Source organism: Periplaneta americana, chromosome 7 (assembly GCF_040183065.1).
Source record: "Periplaneta americana isolate PAMFEO1 chromosome 7, P.americana_PAMFEO1_priV1, whole genome shotgun sequence".
Classification (NCBI taxonomy): domain Eukaryota; kingdom Metazoa; phylum Arthropoda; class Insecta; order Blattodea; family Blattidae; genus Periplaneta; species Periplaneta americana.
This window is the reverse complement of record NC_091123.1, coordinates 122,869,305-122,888,987: the sequence shown is the minus strand read 5'-3', so window position 1 is coordinate 122,888,987 and position 19,683 is coordinate 122,869,305. Positions and strand designations below refer to the sequence as shown.

At 35.0% G+C, this 19,683-nt stretch overlaps 1 protein-coding gene across 1 annotated transcript in view; it reads right to left on the bottom strand.

Moving 5' to 3' along the window:
- Positions 1-19,323, bottom strand: part of LOC138703422 (uncharacterized) — a 203,854-nt gene extending 184,531 nt beyond the window's left edge. The window contains exon 1 of the mRNA XM_069831268.1: positions 19,194-19,323. The gene's annotated coding sequence lies outside the window, so the exon portion shown is untranslated. The remainder of the gene's footprint in view (positions 1-19,193) is intronic.
- Positions 19,324-19,683: the final 360 nt, after the last annotated feature.

Genomic DNA, 19,683 nt, shown 5'->3' with positions numbered 1-19,683 from the left:
ACACTACCCATACTATTCACTGTCAATCCAGCCATCCCCAGTCTCATAAGCATAGTACTTTTGTTTTCTTAATTGATAGATTGCTATACGTCCCTCTTTCCAACAAAAATTATTTAAAAGAATATAAATATATAGTAGGACTTGCAATAGAAAATGGATTCAACAAAAAATTGATAGATAAACTTCTTTCTAAAAGAAAGTCTCATTTACACAAGAATTCAGATATTACGCTCACGCCCTTTACTGATACTAAAAAATCTAAATATTGGAACACAATGTCTTTTTATAATAATGTATCATACAAGTTGCATAATTTTCTCAAAAAAGAAAATGTAAAGGTCTCTTTTAGAACAGGTAATAAACTTAATAATGTTATTTCAAACAATATTTGTAACTTTGATAAATATGCCAGTGGTGGAGTGTACATGCTGCATTGTAAGAATTGCCCAAAAAAGTATATTGGCCAAACCAAAAGGAATTTTAGGACTAGATATTCTGAACATAAAGCAGATTTTCGTCACAATCGTAATAAATCTAAATTCGCAACCCATTTGATTGAGAACGGCCACGAGCTTCAAAATATGTCCGACGCTTTACAGATTTTAAAACCCATCAGTAATGGAACTTTTAATTTAGTTGCTGAAGAATTTTACATAGCTAAATCGCTTAATAATACAGTTCCACTAATTAATGAACAATTACCTAGTTCCGGTAACCCTTTATTTAAATTAGCCAATAGAAACTCTTCTCACTGCGGCACGTACCCCCCTCCACTTACGTCATGACGTGTCTCTCATACTGTGTCATTGCACCAGTCACCACCACGCCACAGACCAGACAACATCATTTTCTTTTATTACGCCAAGACCAAAGACCTTGTAAGTATTTTATCGTCAATTCACTTCTTTTTCTGGTCCTACACTGATCCCTTACTAAATACTTATTATTGATTTTTGCAGATTTTACAATGTGCTGCTACGTCGTGGTGACTGATCCAAAGCAATATTTTAATTTATTCTTTTTATTGTCTGTGTCGCTATTTTAAGCTGCATATTTTTTACCAAATTGTGATCTATCACCTGCACACATCTCAAATATTTTTATGTATTTTTTGAGACCTCATGAAGGTTTTACTACCATATATATATATATATTTCAGACTGTTCATAAGTCTTTTTATTTCTCTTATCATTGTATTTTTCATATTTTTATATTTTTACGTCATGTACTTTAACATTTTTCGACGTTACTAGTCTATCCATGTCTTTATATGAAAAGCATAACATCGCAAAAGTCTGACCTGAGGATGCTATTATTATAGCGAAAGCGCTAGTCAGAATATGTTCCTGCAACCTATGTAATATTTTGCAATTTTTAATAGACAGTTATTGAAGGACTCTTGATATTTGTTTCTTTAAATTTGTTAACTTGTCGGACCAACATGCCTTTCAAAAATTCAATAATACAGTCATGTTTCAAGAATTGGTAATGAAACTAAAACTGTAAAATATTTGGAAATAAAACATAACCTATATATTTTCATCTCCCTTGATAAAATTCACAATGTAGTTACTATAATACAGGCATTGTTATTTGATAGAATCCTATACTTAATTAACATCAGTTCCAAGATAATGTGTACATTTTTTAAGGGGACACGCTACTGAGATTTCTAATCTCCACAATTTTGGTTGTAAGTTTTTGAAATTTTAAAATCAAATAGATGTTGATGAGTTACATGTGCACAATTATTTTCAAAATTTTATGTTGAAAAATGTACTCGGAAAAAAATAAAATATAAAAAAGTGTTTATAATTTTAGTAAACAAATATCTGGGTCTCATATAAAGATAATTTGTTTCTTAAACTTTTAAAATGATGCTAAGACTACCTACAATGAAATGGTGCATGGGTTTGTTCCTAGTCAATACAGTTCATCAGTAAAAAAAATTAACTTTTAACATTGACCAAAATTGACGAAAACTCAGTAGCGTGTCCTCTTAAGGCTCGTCAAATGTTTGAGCCCACCCACTGTTTTCCGAAAGTTGGCGTCACTGCTTTCAATAGTACCAAACATGTTCCGTTCTGTGGAACAGGAGTTGTCATAATGTAGTTCCAAAGTGAAACGAGTATTTGTAACCGCAAGTATTTCGTACTGTTATTTTGGAACATAGTATTCCAAGGTGCTGTTACTTTTTGGAACAGTTCCAAACAAGGAACGGTTCCAAAATAACTGTTACGTTATTTTTCCCCACCTCTAGTTTATTGCGGAAAGTAACCTATATAAGCTGTAGATCGAGCGGGCAGTAGCAAGGATAAACCCTCTTATTTTCTCATAAAATGGTGTGTTAGTGGATTCAAAGATTAGTTAAGAAGTGTGCAGTGAAATATGGAAGAATAGTGATTAAGAATTAGGAGTAGGTAATGATGATTTTATTTAATTAGTGGGTGAAGAGTATCAATGTAATCAATTGTTAGGTTTTATTTTGAGTAAGAAGTAATAGAAGATAAGCAGAGTTAGATATTAAACGCAGAAATACGAGTATAGTAACAAGTATAGTGAATGAACAGATGGACAATGCAATGATGAATATGCGTCGGTCTTAAACGTCTGGTAGTGTAAAAGTTATAAATAGTGTAAGAACGGACTGCTGGCCCGAATACAGAATGTGAAGGGCCAGAACAAGTATAGTGAATGAACAGATGGACAATGCAATGATGAATATGCGTCGGTCTTAAACGTCTGGTAGTGTAAAAGTTGTAAATAGTGTAAGAACGGACTGCTGGCCCGAATACAGAATGTGAAGGGCCAGCAGGATCAGAGAGATTAGTGTGAGAATAAACCATATCATATCATATAAGCTGTAGGAAAGCAATTAGTCTTAATAGTTACCTAATACCTTCTAGTTTATTAAGCGTACTCCTACCATATGCGCACGCGCTAGCTATTGTTGGAATAAGTCACCGTTAGAAAATTGCGCCATCGAAACCTCAGACAGTTTTTTTTTGTCCTGAATTCCGCAATGTTTTATGATAAACTATTAAAATAATATTAGTTTTGTGCTTTGAAACTGCAGAAGTTTGATCCGAACAATTGTAACATTTTTAAATTATTTTGCAGAATGGAAATTTGCATTTGTTCGGATCAAATTTATACAAATTTAAGCGACAAAACTGAAATTCTTTCAATCTTTTATTATCATAATACATTCCTTTCTTAAACCGACTGAGCACTTTGAGAATTAAATCAATAGCTTTCCCAAAACATGGAATGAAATATTTGATATAAATCAATTTTTATCTCGAAAAGAACGCAAAAACTAGCAAAATTGTATTAAACATTTCTTTTAAATATCTCAAAGAATAGCCCCCTGAAGCTAATGATATTACTTACCGTTAAAACTGTATAGTTAACGGGAAAGAAATATAAATTATATCAAACACGTGAGATATAAGTACAGTGCGTATACTAACTGGCTCCGCAGTGAAGCAAGCGGCAGTATTCGACCAGGCAGCGATGGTACTGTGTAGCGCCTGGTTTGAACACGTACGAATATTACATCTCCTCTCTCGCTCCCTCTCACTCTCAACCATTCAATGCGGCCAAGATCATTGGCTCTACCTGCATGATACCAACACAACTCCTCGAGTCTCCGCGTTCTGCTTGCCATTTCTCCTGCGGAGCCAGTTAGTATACGAACTGTATTTAACCATTTCAATTAAAAGAAAATTCGTGGCGCTACAGCCCTATTAAGGGCCCAGACCGACCAGCCGATTGCTGGCCTCACGTCCACATGCCGAAATAGAGGTGGACAATCATCCAGCCGTAATGGAGGCATCGTGTGGTTAGCATGATGATCCCCCCCAGCCCTCATAACTGGTTTTCGTTAATCGTTTCAGTAATACTGTATTATTTAATAAATTCTAAAATATTACAACAAAACTTGAGTGTGTTACTTTGTGAGGTTTTTCAAAGATTTTCTCTAATTCTAAACATAAAGTCAGCCATTATTAGGAGAAACTCCGGTCTCATCTCGCTTGGCTATCATCTCACTATCACCAATTTCATCGACGTCAAATAACCTCGCAGATGATACAGCGTCACTATAAAACCTATTTAGAATAATTCAGATTACAGTGATCCAAATTAGAAGTTTAAAAATCTGTACTCCTTCCTCATTTCTTTTGTACAAATCTATACAAAACCAAACCATCTTGCAGTTAGGCTATACAATAAACATGCATGACCGCTACGCATAGTGTACATATCATAGCATTCTGTATTTCATTGCGGTTTCTCTTTCATTTAGTATAGAAAAATTCGATGACAATGTTCTTGAGATGAGAGACTGAAGCTAATATGCACTTCTATTAATGGGAGCAGCGCGTATCGCTATGCTGGCAATTGAAACAAGTTGATTATCTCAATTTACAGCTGCTTCAGAACGAAACACATTATCTTAATGTCGTAACGTATTTACAGATAAAGAGAAGTAACAGCTTGTACAGAACCAGGATAATACGCGCTTCTGTTTCTTTTATTTTAAAAATCATATCAGTGTCTTAAACTGTTATTTCTTAGTTATCGAATGTTACGTTGTAAAATGGCTTATATTGACTTAATGTGGATGTATTAGTCACATTTCATAATAAATAATTCTGCTTTTCGTTTCTATTTCATACTTGATTTTTGTAACATCAATTTCTTAAATTTTCCAATCCTATCGTGAGCAATTTGTATTTCGTTCAATAAAATGAAATAATAAAAGAAATGTGTGTGTAGTATCTACGCACGAATGTGTAAATGTGAAGTGATCTTTTTAAAATGTGTGTGCAATGAGAGACTACAAATTAGAGTTAAATTTAACATTTTTACACTCAACACTCTTCAGAAATTAAAAGTTAAACAATTTTTCAAGATAATTAATAGAAGGTATACAAAATAAAACAAAATTAAATCGATTCTTTATAAATTTCTTCCAAATATTTTATGAACAAATGAATGATTAACTGAATGGGTGAGTGAGTGAATGAGTGAGTGAGTGAGTGAGTGAGTGAGTGAGTGAGTGAGTGAGTGAGTGAGTGAGTGAGTGAATTCAATTATGAATGGGCAGATACTCGATGGTAATGATGGTACAATACCAAAAAAGGAACAAACACAATTCACACAGAAAATTTTAAACACAACACCCGCTGGTTGAGATTAACGCTGATGTGTATATCTATTATCAGGCAGCTCATCTCACTTGACGATATGTGTCAGAGGAAGAACAATTTTATTGTTTGTATGCATCTGAAGTCTGATTAGTGGAATATGTACCTTTTCGGCGATGTATGCAATGGAGGGGGAAAGGAACTGACCACCCTACACCATTATCTCCTGGCCTAGTTGCATAACTAGTATCACTTGTGGGGTTCAGACCTTTCTTCGAACAGTTGACTAAATAAAAAAAACTACAACACAAAGAAGAAGAAAAAATACAAATGAAAAATAACCCTCTAATACATAAGAAATCAAACAACTCAAAAAACAATAACACAGTAGTTACAAAACAATAACACATACACAAATCAACAACAAAAATGCAAAATAACAACATAAACATAATTCACAACAGCAATACTAAAACATAACACAATTCATCCTTAGCACTAAGCTAAAAAATGTACTAGAGGCTTACGCGATACTTGCAAAGCTTACACACATTTTGACAACTCATTTTAACACTTCGAACATTTACACGAACTTAGTTATTTCCATAACCTTTCGCAGTACTAGACACATCCAATAAACGACAAACAGACCAGCAACACAGAAAACACAAAACATAACAAAAGGAAATGTAACACAACGTACTGAGGAGCAACTTTCAAAACCTGATATGTCCATTTTCAGAAAATGCTGCCAAATATATGTCTCTGTAATAAACGAAGATTTTTCTGTGGCGAAATTTTATTATATATATATATGTTTAATATTTCACCACAGAAAATAGTTTATTAACTGCAGCGATACAAGTTTTTCACATCTGAAGTGTATTTTCTGAAAATGAACATGTCAGGTTTTGAAAGTTTGCTCCTCATTATGAAAATCTAACACAATAATTAAATATTCATTACAGACTCACACTATCTAAATTTTTAATAATTTTCATTTGTTTATTCTATTCCACTTACCCACCTCATGAAGATGAGTACGGTTAATTTGTTTACAATCTTTATTTAGTGAACTACGATCACTGACACCAGTTGAGTCAGGCATTGCGCTCGTTAATTAGCCTGTTATCCTTTAATTGTTGGCGGTGTATGGACATTCACTAAATCGTTGACACTTGTAACTTGTAGAAAATATATTAGAAAATGTATTTTTCTTTGCTCTACATTCTGGCATTAGTTCCAATCTACTTTTTTCGTTTTTCGTTCAGTTTTGGCCCGTTCATTTACATGATATCTATCACGCCACGCTCTCGCTCAGTCAGCCCCTGATTTCGGCAATACACAACAGTTTTTTGTGGCAACGATTTTAATGGATAAGCAAAATGAAATAATGCACAAGAAAGCTACAGGTTTTACCTGTATTTCAATACAGAAACCAAGTTTCTCGACACATTTCTCCCATCTTGACATCAGATTCAGTACACCTCGTTCTTAAAGCTCCGTTTTCTGACCGTGTATGACTGATCCACTTCTTCATCCGAACCGAAGCGTTGACCTCATAGGGATTTCTTCATTGTTTCGAAGACGTGAAAGTTAGACTGTGCGAAGTCTGGGCTGTAGAGTGGATAATTGCCGCCTCAATGCCTCTGATATTGGGTGGTATTGCAGCGATCACTGTTCACAGGTTGGTCGAAACATGCTTCATCGGCAGCCCTCTTCGAAGAACCTGCACCACCTGGAGAGGTTGCTACGGTCCAGACAGTCAGCACCATACATCTCCAACATTTCCCTATGGATTTCACTCGGACTTTTTCGTTTTACCCACAAAAAAAAAAAAAAGGACTACACAAGTAGACGATGCTAGCACACACGCCATCTTTACTCGCTAGTTATACCATTCGTTGTACCAGGGCAACACCTGATTGGGCCATTACTGTCTGTAGAGCAAGATTCAAACTAACTATCTGCCAATTTTGAACGTCCTAACCGAAATAGTATTCCGTAAAAAATTGTTGTGCGTTACTTTTCGATCCTCCCTCGAAACAAGAAGCCTCTTACCGTGTATTTCACTCACTGATTTCGACTATACAAGGTGCAATCAATAAATTTCCAAGCTACACTTGTACTGTATTTATTATATCGTTATCTTTAAGAACTGAGCTTCTACATGTGATTTTGTGCAAACATGTCAAGAACCTATTTGCGATTTTTCCTGTAATCTCTCCATATACGCTTTATGGCTAGTCTTCTTCCTTGCCTTTCAAGTGATACATTAGTACAGATTCCAGGCGTTTCCCTGGTTCTAGATAACTTATACTTTTCCTATGTCCTGTGTGTTTCTACATTCAGGGCAGTCCGGAAATTTATTGATTGCCCTTTATACAACGTCACAGTAGACATCATTGAATAAAAATCCGAAGGATAAATTTGCTAGGGCTGGGTCGTATGCATTAAGAATTTATTGCGACATATTTGTATTACATTTTTCATGAGACAATAAACGATTCCATTATCTTTTGAATAAATGAATAGAAAATTCTTTACGATTTTATAATAAATATGTTAATGCTTTAGTGATGCATAATGTAACAGTCCGTGTGATACAAATAGTCAATCGTGGCTTATCGGTTATTGGTTACGAAACTGTGTGAGACTAAATTCCTTCAGTCTCCTCTCAGAATGTCGCCCATTTGGCTGCCTCTAGATCACTCCTCTCAGCTCTGGCAGCTTACCAACACAATTGTTTTTGTCGATGCGATCTGTTACATCATAGAATTCGGTATCAAAGGGATATTCAGTGAGAATCAGCAGTGGCTTATGACTGTCCCGTCCCCTTGAACAAGTATTCGAAAGCAGCGAAAACGGACGCAGTTGCCATTTTATAACCTGCCTATTTTTAAAATACCTTCATATTTGGTTTATTTTTTATTTTCTTCGTAAATGTTAATGCATATCTAGCCTACTGGGTATTTGAACTTACATTCTTAATTATTTTGTTTATTTATTACAATTTTTGTGTTCCAATTTCAGTTTCTTTAAATAATGTTATAGACTATAATGAAGTATAGAGTCATTTTAAGAGTTATTGAGAGGTGAAATAATCCGATCCCGGGAAGCATTGACCCCAGTTTTTACAATTCGTAATCTGTCATTCTACAGACTGATTCAAAAAGTACTTTACAACTTTGAAAGCTTACGAAAATTTATTAAGAATTACATAATTGTTTTAATGTAATTTGATAGCAGAACACATAAAAACTGAATGTGGTCCAATGTGACTGCCATTGGTCATACGACAAACATCCCACAGGAAGTCAATTTCTTCCCAAACTCGGCGCAGTATATCCAGCGTCACTTCTGCAACTATAGTAAAGTGTTGCACCGTCGTACATCAGTATGCTTTCAATTCTTAGTCTCGTATTGCGAAATACAATCTTACTATCATCAATTTCATCGACACTAAATTATAAATAACCTATAGCTAATATAGCATCGTTAAATACATAAAAACTATTAGTGATCTACCATGCATAAGCGATAGAAATATAAACAGCCTGTAACTGTACATAGGAATTGCTTTAGAGTAGTTATATACACGAAACACCTTGTTTAAGCGTTATATTTAGAGAAAAAATGGCCACTCCTCTAACAGCTGTTTGTATCGATTGTCATTTTATGATGATGGTTGCCTTGTAACCACAGAAGAACAAACCAAAGAGCCCAGAATAATTAGAATTATATTATAATATTACGATGTACCGAAATACATGTATTTCCGTGCAGAAATTCTGCGTCTTCATATGATGAAGGATGAGTGGACCAGAAAAAAATTCTCTCCGGTACCAGGATTTGAACCCGGGTTTTCAGCTCTACTTGCTGACGCTCTATCCACTAAGCCACACCGGATTCCCATCTCGATGTCGGATTGAATCCTCTGCACGGAAATATCATATGTATTTCGGTACATTGTAATAATATATGATATGCGAAAAATAATCACTTAGTGATTTAAGACTGCGCTTATTCCGTCGGATACCGGCCACTTAGTCACTCATAACGAGTACACCTCTGCACATATATGGGAATTGTCCACTGTCATACATCTACGACGCAGTGCATGAGGTAGGCCACTAGAGGGAACCCAAGAGGTGGAACTTAAACTGAGAGGATTCAATCCGACATCGGGATGGGAATCCGGTGTAGCTTAGTGGATAGAGCGTCAGCACGTAGAGCTGAAAACCCGGGTTTAAATCCCGGTGCCGGAGAGAATTTTTCTCCGTTCCACTCATCCTTCATCATAGAATTATATTGCTTTAGCTGTACTTTTTGACCAAAATGTATCGTGGTAATCGATCAGGCCCAGTTGTACTATCGATACTTAGCGCGGCACACTAGCGCGCTCTATCGGATGCAATAGAGAACTTAAGATATTCTATTACTTTTCGTAATGAAGTAATGACGAAACTATGACATAACTGTGTAACAGTTGTACTGTTATACACGACGTATGTAGTGATTATTATTAGTAAGGAATTTACACACGACTTATAAACAAACTATTCACTGTGTAGGTATAAGACAGTTAAACCTCTATATAAGAATTCTTATTAGTAAGACCGTAGAGCTGCACAAATAAAATATATACTTCACGAAGCCATCATATTTCACTCCTTCTACAGACAGTACAGCTGTCAAAAGAAAAAGTGGCCGCTCTCCTGAAATTAAGTTCCCTTCGGGTATCTTCGCTTTAATTCGGAGACAGGCGATGTTACATGTTGTTGGACCACGTTGCCTGATATCTACAGTTATAATTGAAGTATTCTCTCTGTGATTCGATAGCGTAATGGTAGCGTTCAGGCCTCTTATTCATGAGGTCCTGCGTTCGACTACAACCTCGTGCTTTTTATGTTCTTTTTTGTTATGTTTTTGAGAGAGACAAACTATACATAATGGCTCCTTTCTCTTTTACGATTATTTTAGTAATTAACATCAGGTTCATTAATATATTATGCCATGACTTTATCATTATGATATTGTGGCTGCAAATGGAAAGAAAAAAGATTTTATTCTCAATAAAAATATCTTTCGTGGCATAAACAAAACAAATTTATTGGCGTCAGCCTTAAAACATTCAAACAATTAAGCGTTCAAAAAACAAAACAAAAAGCCACAATTCAATATTTAGTCTATCTTCCTCTTATCTCGATCATCTTGCAGTCGAGTGGGCATGGAATCGACTAGTCTTTGCAAATGGCGACTGTTCTTAGACACGATATTCCAGGCATTCTGAACATACCCACATACATACTAAGTGTTCTGTCCATGGGCATTGCAAACCCAGCAATCTCCAATCTTTCCTATTTTCTGCCTTCCTCTTAGTCTCCGCATATGATCCACATATCCTAATGTCGTCTATTATTCTTTTCAACTAGAGATCCAACAAATTCCTTTTTCTCTTTCTAATCAGTTTCAGCATCATTCTTTCTTCACTCACTTTTTCAAACACAATTTTATTTCTTATTCTGTCTGTCCACGTCACACGCACCGTTCTTCACCACATCCACATTTCAAATGCTTCAATTCGTTTCTCTTCATTTCGTCGTAATGTCCATGTTCCTTCCCCATACAATGCCACACTCCACACAAAGCACTTCACTAGTCTCTTCCTTAGTTCTTTTTCCAGAGGTCCGCAGAATATCCTTCTTCTTCTATTAAAAGCTTCCTTTGTTCATGTTTGCAATTTTTCTTGGGAAGGATATGCCTAAATGCGGTAACATTCCGTTGCTTTCCGCACACCACTATCTCTTTCGCATCTTATTAAATTCCAGGGGACCCAAGCGTGGAGATGAGGAGAGTGGATTTGACTAATTGGGCCCTCCGGACTTCACCGAAAGTCACGGCAAGGGTTAAATATTAATTCTATCAGGATGTTTGACCCGATCAGAGACCGGGAAATCTCAATTAGCCTTTGCCCCCCGCATCCTGGACTAGCTTCTACGAATCATCAGAAAATCTTAAAGTGTGATTGGGCCAATTTTTCCGAAAATGTTTCCACACTTTTGCCCTCGTAGCTCAGCGGACGAACGTCGGAATTTAGATGTCAACGTCTCAGGTTCAATTCCTCGTTACTCCTTTTCATTTTATTGTGGTTCAAGATAGTATAATGTAATAATACAAAAAGAAAAACTAATAGCAGTATTATGCAACTGGATTTTTCCAAACCTAATATTAAATTTATGTTATTTATATCGCTAAAGAACGATTACAATATAAATAATTTGAATATTATTTATACAGTATCACTAAAGAACGATAACAGAATATAAATGATAAATATCGGTTTGTTTAATTAATATAAGATATTATATAATACTTATTTAATTATCTAAATAAAATAACAAAGACAGATGGTTATTTGTGTTATAATAATTACTTACATAAAATACAGATTATTTATATTGCGAAAGAACAATAACAATATAAATAACTTGAATATTATTTTATAATGCTAATGAAGGAAAACAGAATATAAATGATAACTTGAATATTATCTATATCGCTAAAGAACGATAACAATATAAAAAACGTGAATATTATTCATATCGGAATTTCACAGATTTATTACAGATGTATTTAAGAAATTGTAGAAGAATAGTAATTAGTAACAGTGTCCTATTTATTCTTCTTGGAGCCAAATTTGTAACTTTTAAAAGTGTGGTTACTATGTTGAAGTGTATGTGTTGTAACGGATGCTTGATTTGTTATGTATGTGAGTCAGTTATGTGATGCTTTATGTCGTCGCAATGTCGTAATTATAGTTTGATTGTGTCTGTGTGACTATTGTGTATTAATTTATGATGTATGGTACGGAAAGCTGCGTATTTGTGTTATAGAAGTATTACGTATGTGTGTTGTTAATGTTTTTGTATGTTCCAAATTGATACCTGATATTTATTTTGCAATCGCAATGCCTAATTTACGGTTTGTTTATGTTTTGTTTACATCGCGTAAGCTAATTTAATTTTCTTTTACATTTCTCTTTATGCCTATCTTTTTTGTGTATGAAACTATAGCCCTAACATACATATGTAAAATAGGGCTAACCACCATTGGAGATACAATAATAATAATTGTTATTCATATCGTTATAAAACGATAACAGAATACAAATGATGACTTGAATTTTATTCATATCTCTAAAGAACGATAACAAAATATAAATAACGTGATATCCATAAAGAACGATAACTGGATATAAATGATAATTTGAATAGCATTTACATCGCTAAAGAACGATTAAAAAATAAAATGAAAACTTGAAAAAGGCCCGAACCCACAACCTTTGAATCATTAAACAAGCACTCTACCGCTGGCCTACGATGCGCAGACATGGAACGCTTTCACAGCTCGAGAAGTTCTTGTACAAGTACATGCATCGTGTAACATCGCCGCGACCCGAAGTGGACTTTGAAAATATTCGCTGCTCACGAGTGCGGCCACTTTTTTTTTTTTTTTTTTGACAGCTGTACATCTCACTTGACGATATGTGACAGAGGAAGAACAAAGGCCTACATCTGAAGTCTGATTAGTTCAATATATAGCTATTCTTTGTTTCATAATGTCCAACGGCAAAGTAAACATTGCCGGTAGAGAGAGAGAGAGAGAGAAAAGGATAATTGCTGTGGAACCAATAGCGAAGTCTCATTCCACGCTTATCTTGAAGTTGGGTGGTCTGAAGCGTTCTACCTCCGCCCAACTTCAAGACAAGCGTGAAATGAGACTGAAAGCAAACATTGTTATGGGGGCAGATAAAAAAGTTGTGTTTTTCTTCCAACATATTAATAATAATGGCAAAACAAGTGTTTGACCACTAGAGCGCAATTACGAAGCCCCCACAGAAAGTTAGTTTTCTTGGGGCAGTTTACAGAAAGGAAACACAATTTCATGGAAAAATTTATTGGAACAGATACAGATATTGTTGAACTATTTTTCAACACATTCTCCACCGGAAATGAGACATTGTCATACCGTGGGATCAAGTTTTGTATCCCTGTGTCATAGAAGTCTGCTGCCTGGGATCAGAACCAGTGTGTGACAGCCGTCTGCACGCCTCTGTTGATCCTACAGTATGATAAATGTCTCAATTCCGGTGGAGAGCTCAACACTTGTTGTATCTGTTCCAATAAATCTTTCCATAAAAATGTGTTTCTTTCTGTAAACGGCCCCAGGGAAACTTACTTTCTGGGGGCTTCATAATTGAGTTCGAGTGGCCAAAATTAGTATAAACACTTGTTTTCACATTATTAAGATAGTGGAAGAAAAACAATTCAATTTTTTATATGCCTCCATGAGAATGTAGCTAAGCTTGTGAGACCTCTGCCATTGGTTGAATAGCAATCATATTTCTCTTCTTCTCTGCCGGTAATATTTACGTCGCCTGTCAGACATGAAATTAAGTATAGTCAGCGCTTTGCGCAGTGGAGGGGGAAAGGAACTGGCCACTCTACCACATTATCTCCTGGCCTAGTAGCCTCATGAGCGATGCCTTGTTGGTGTCATTTGTGGGATCCAGACCTGTCTTCAGACAGTTGACTAAACAACTACTACTACTGCACGACTACAGACAGTTGCTTCCTTGCCTGAAGACGGAGGTCCTATATGCACATAATGCCATTGCCGTGGACGAGAAAGCATCTTTGAACAACTGCATGTTCTCTCTCTAATCATAACCCACATTTATATAACTATTCCATTGTCGTTTATCATAAAGACTAGGTACTTTGGAAAACACATTTAATCGTTCTTATCATGAATTAAATACCAGAAGAATACTGCATATTGCCACACGTTCTATTATTAGTTCACATCACTGTTAAGCGAATATTTAAAATCTTATTAAACATTCAGGCACTTTATCGTATGATAAATAATAATACAGAAAAATGAATAAAATAGAACAGTGTAACTATTGTCTACTCGTATTATATAAGATTAGTCATGAAGCCTTCGCTGCAAAATAAAACAAAATACTTCTAATATTCTTTTAAGAGATTGTTTATGTATAAAAATATGAGTATCATTTTAAATGAGAATAAAAAAAATTGTAAACAATTCGGACTAGGTGTAACGTAAGACTCTTTCCATTTTATTTCTTTATTTATTTATTTATTTATTTATTTATTTATTTATTTATTTATTTATTTATTTATTTATTTATTAAGACGTTGTTTGAATTGCTATGGTTATCTAGCATCTGAATGAGACGAAGGTGATAATGCCATCGAAATGAGTCCCGGGTCCAGCGCCGAAAGTTACCCAGCATTTGCTCTTAATGGGTTGAGGGAAATCCTGGAGAAAACCTCAACCAGATAATTTGTCCCAACCAGGATTCGAAAACGGGCTTGCTCGTTTTATGGTCAGGCGTGCTAATCATTACTCCACAGCGGTGTACTCTTTCCATTTCTTCGTTGAAGCATATAAAAATTCGTAACATTTCTAAAATTGAATATATTTTCTTCTACAGACAAATTCAATATTGAGAAGGGTATGTTTTACCCGTTATATTATCTTTTCCTGCTCCACACATTTTTTAAATTTTATTTTAATTTATTTGTTTATATCACTGTTGTCTCAGTACATAGGCCTACTTTCCATTTTTTATTTATATCTCACCTCCTGCTGCCAGTCCGGTCGTTGACCAGCCACGTGGTTTTAGTTATTTTTAATGTTCACAAGTAGGATATCCTTCACACTCTTTTGTTTCCCAATGTTCGATACGTTGTAAGGTTTTATAAATTTTACAATCAACAAATAAGCACAAACTACATCACTTCCGAAATATGGATATATGTAAATTAAAGAAAAAAAACGAGATTCCAAATAAATGAAATGACACTTGAGAAGTCACAAGAAGTCGATTGGAAACAGATATGTTGAAAAAGTAAACAAATATTTAACTTAAAGTCAAATATATACATAGACATAACTGGATATCGCACATATTTTATAAGTAGCCTACAATTTTATGATTTTTTATAAACTAAACAGCAAAGCAAAGAAACATCAGACATCTAAAGAAACTTTGCATTGAAGAAATGTGGAATGGTGAAGTAGTAATGTCGCCTAATGAATTTCGGATGATGATGATGATGATGATGATGATAGTGACGAAACAAAATTTATGACGTAAATGCTGAGGAGTAAGTAAAACTGCTGTTATGACGTTCTTGTACTTTCTTATTGTCATACCTTATCAGATAAAATAAATCTAATCACTTTCCATTCACACTCTGTGCCCCTTGACTCATTAACAAGCAAACACATGAAAGTCTATCTTATGACTTCACATAGTAACTATACTACAGTAATGTTCTCCCGTGCACTATGTATGCATACTATGTAGAAATTTTAGGGCACAAAGAGGAATAGATATAAAAAAAAACAATTAAATATCGCTAATTCAGCTGAACTTCTTCCCTGCTTTGCTGGGGCAGCGAGAGCTATCTCGGCACCAGTGAGGTTGCCCACCTTCATAAAGTTTTGCCACTCGAATTGCTCGCTCCGCCTCCCAAAAATAATAAGGGATTCATTGAACTCCTATAAGCTAATTGCGTGAAAATTTAAGCTCTTCATGATTGTTGTTGTGAGTTTAGCTGGGACGGTAAGGACGTTTGAGATTTGAAATATAAGTTTGATATTTCTTTCCTCTTGTCTTTATACTCCCCGTACTTGAATTGTTCGTTAATTAATTGCTTCATAATCGTTTCCTCATTCCATGAAGTCTAGTCTCGAAACAACAATGCAATTGACAGTCGAAACGATTCACACATCAATATAACGCCAATGAGTTGTTTGGACTTTTTAATAATAATAATAATAATAATAATAATAATAATAATAATAATAATAATAATACTAATAATAATAATAATAATGTAATTTCTTATTACAAAGAATTGGATTCATTTGGAAATTAATACCACAGTTAAGTATTATAGAATTATATACGTTAAATTAAGTGTTTCTGTCTGTATAATATTCTCATTTATTAATCACTCCCATTTATGCACGAATAATAATGAATTCATTATGATATCACCTTCATTTGTTTTCCCTTTATACTTTATCACTGCTGGCTAGATTAGAAACAACTTAGGGTGAATCTTCGATTCTGCTACGTACAACATACGGGAGAAAAAAAAGTACTTAAATCATTGAAAAAAAAAATACTCAAAATTGTAGCACAGCATTCTAAAGACACGATGTGATCACAGCGAAACCTACAAACCCACTTAACTCGCCCTAAATATCTTCGTTTCTTATTACCCGACCGATGATTTTCTCACATTTTCACACAAAATCATCACGTAATCCAGTGGTATCACAAATATGTTGTACTACGCGGGAAACCACAACTTTTCTCGGTCCAAGTTATATAGCTACTTTATGTACCTATCTACCAAAATCTTATAAGCAAGGCATACTAAAAACTTGAAAAAGCCAAACCTAAACTGTCGGTGATCACCGACATTGCGAAAACTAACTTATACTCGTGTATTTCTCCAGATATATGTACAGTAGTGACCCTTGTAGCTGATACAAAAGAATCCTGTGCTGTGTATTGTGTCAAACTGTGGTAATTTCAATATGGATAGTGAAGCCAGAGGTATGTACTGCTATTTAATGTAAAAATACGCAGTTATCTTTGCCGAATAGAAGTAGGAATGTAATATTGATGCCAGATGAAAATAAAACTCTCAAAGTTTTTTCGTCTAAGTATGAGGCACTGAAGGAAACAAAACACGGTAAGAATCGAACAAATGCAATAAATTGCATTGTTATTATTAATTATACAAGATGGATGTGTTTTGTGACTTGCAAAATTTGAATCTGTGACTCTGATATCAGCTACATGGGTCGGTCCGGTTTTTTTGCCACTACTGTATTTTTTAAATTTTAGTAGGTTATTTTACGACGCTTTATCAACATCTCAGGTTATTTAGCGTCTGAATGAGATGAAGGTGATAATGCCGGTGAATTGAGTCCGGGGTTCAGCACCGAAAGTTATCCAGCATTTGCTCATATTGGGTTGAGGGAAAACCCCGGAAAAACCTCAACCAGGTAACTTGCCCCGACCGGGAATCAAACCCGGGCCACCTGGTTTCGCGGTTAGACGCGCTAACCGTTACTCCAGAGGTGTGGACCACTACTGTATATCTGTAAAGATACATCATTTCTCAGTTTCATTTTATCATGAAATAAAGCAACACAAATCACGTATCAGTTTCGTGTGGTGTGTAGCGAGATCGAAGATTAAATTAACTTTGTTATCTATACTAATAATAAATCTGTAGCCGAAATTTTTCTGGTAATTTTCGTATTTTACAAAAATAATTGGTCCTAACATATATAATTAACCACCCTGAAACCGAAAATCGCTTTTTTGAAATTTTTGTTTGTGTATCTATCTGTCTGTCTGGATGTTTGTTACCTTTTCACGCGATAATGGCTGAACTGATTTATATGAAAATTGGAATATAAATTAAGTTCGTTGTAATTTAGATTTTAGGCTATATGACATTCAAAATACATTATTTAAAAGGGGGGGGTTATAAGGAGGCCTGAATTAAATAAATCGAAATATCTCGCTTATTATTGATGTTTGTGAAATATGTTGCATAACAAAAGTTTCTTTAAAAATGATTTCCGATAAGTTTTATTCTCTGCAAAATTTTGATAGGACTGATATTTAATGAGATAAATGAGTTTTAAAATTAAAATAACTGTCATCTAAGGCGGTGTAATGAAATAAAAAACAAATGACTTCGTCTATAAGGGGCCTTGGACAACAACAATCGAAAGCTATGAAACATAGCCTACAGAGAATGTTCCTGTGTTTGTATGAAGTAATATCGAAAGCTAAATTAACCGATTTGCATAATTAATTATTATTTCACCATTGGAAAGTGTAGTTTCTCTAGATGGACATAATGCTATAATGTTATTACAGTAACTTCTGAGTGCTCTCTGGACCAAATGATCGCATTTTAATTATTTAAATACAATTTAAATTAAGTAACATATTAAACGATTTATCCTTCTATCAAACACGATTGTTCCCTGGATCAAACGGCCTATTTTAATTATGTAATTACTTTATATTTATTTCTAACAGGTGTAGCGGAGCGCACGGGTACGGCTAGTAAACATAATAAGTTTAGTCATTCAAGACCTACCGTAATAATTGACATCTCCGTATTAACAGAAAGTGTGGCCCGTTTTCTCGATTGTCAAATATTTCACAATAAAAAAATTAAAAATGCTGGCGACAGTACTAAAATCAATTCATAAAGCAGACAAAGAACGTTCAGAGAAAGTTGATAAATGGGCAACTTAATAGTGTTATATATTTAAGCACGTGGGCTTACAGCTGTTTCGATATATACACCATCGTTAGAGCCTACTGGATCATAGTGTCACCTTGATATCGCTGCCTGTTGTAAGGGTGTGTTTGTGTGTTGTAATGTGGAGTCAAATAGTGAGAGAGACTTTGAACAGAAAAATCTAGAATTCTATACGCAATAAACAATATTTCATTTTGGACGATGATGATGATGATGATGATGATGATGATGATGATCTGTCATGGTACTCTTAAAGTCTTTTCACTCTCATACATTATCAGTTGAAGAGTTCGCGGGAAAAACGATGAATGTCACAGTTTTGTTAAAATTGATGTCATTATCTAATTCAAGGGATCGCTACGAAATTTAATGTTGATCTTATGAAAAATGGTAAAAAGGAGAATTATCACCACGAATACAGTAATCCTTTCCTTTATTTTCTATAAAAACAGCACTACATCTTGCAGTTATAGACTCAATTAGATCATTATCTAATCCTTAACAGAAATGTGACATTCATCGTTTTTCCCGCGAACTCTTCAGTTGAAATAAGTCTAATCAATTGCACTCGCTGAGCACATGTCTTCATGCAATAGCACAGGTAATGAATTGCGGACACATGGCCCAGGCTTACCGTGTGAGTGTTCCTCGCCGGTGCAGGAGGCGCCGACGCTATGACCGTGTGGTTCTGCGCGCTCTTCTGAACTGAACTGAAGCAGAGAAGGTCTGACGTTGTACCTCTTTCCCTTATCTCTCTCACAGGATTCTGTCTTGCGCGGATGTTACTCACCACAAATCGCTTTCTGCTAAACGTCTTGTTATACAGTAGGCGTGGACACTCGCGATAGAACTGACACATACGTAAAGAGGGCCGTTTTTTGGTGACAGTCTCCCACGTACTCCATAAAATCGGGTATTCATCCCCACTTCTGAATCCGCTCCTCTAGGTTAGGTATTATTGACTATTTTATCTGTGGTATATAACAAATTGGGTAAATTGAAGGGTTCAGAACCATAGTGGGCCAAGCGCCATTTATTAAAAACGAAGAAAGCAAGGGTTAAAGTTAAGTGAATACCATAGATTAATGAACATTGACATATCATTTAGCTTTAATGTGTATACT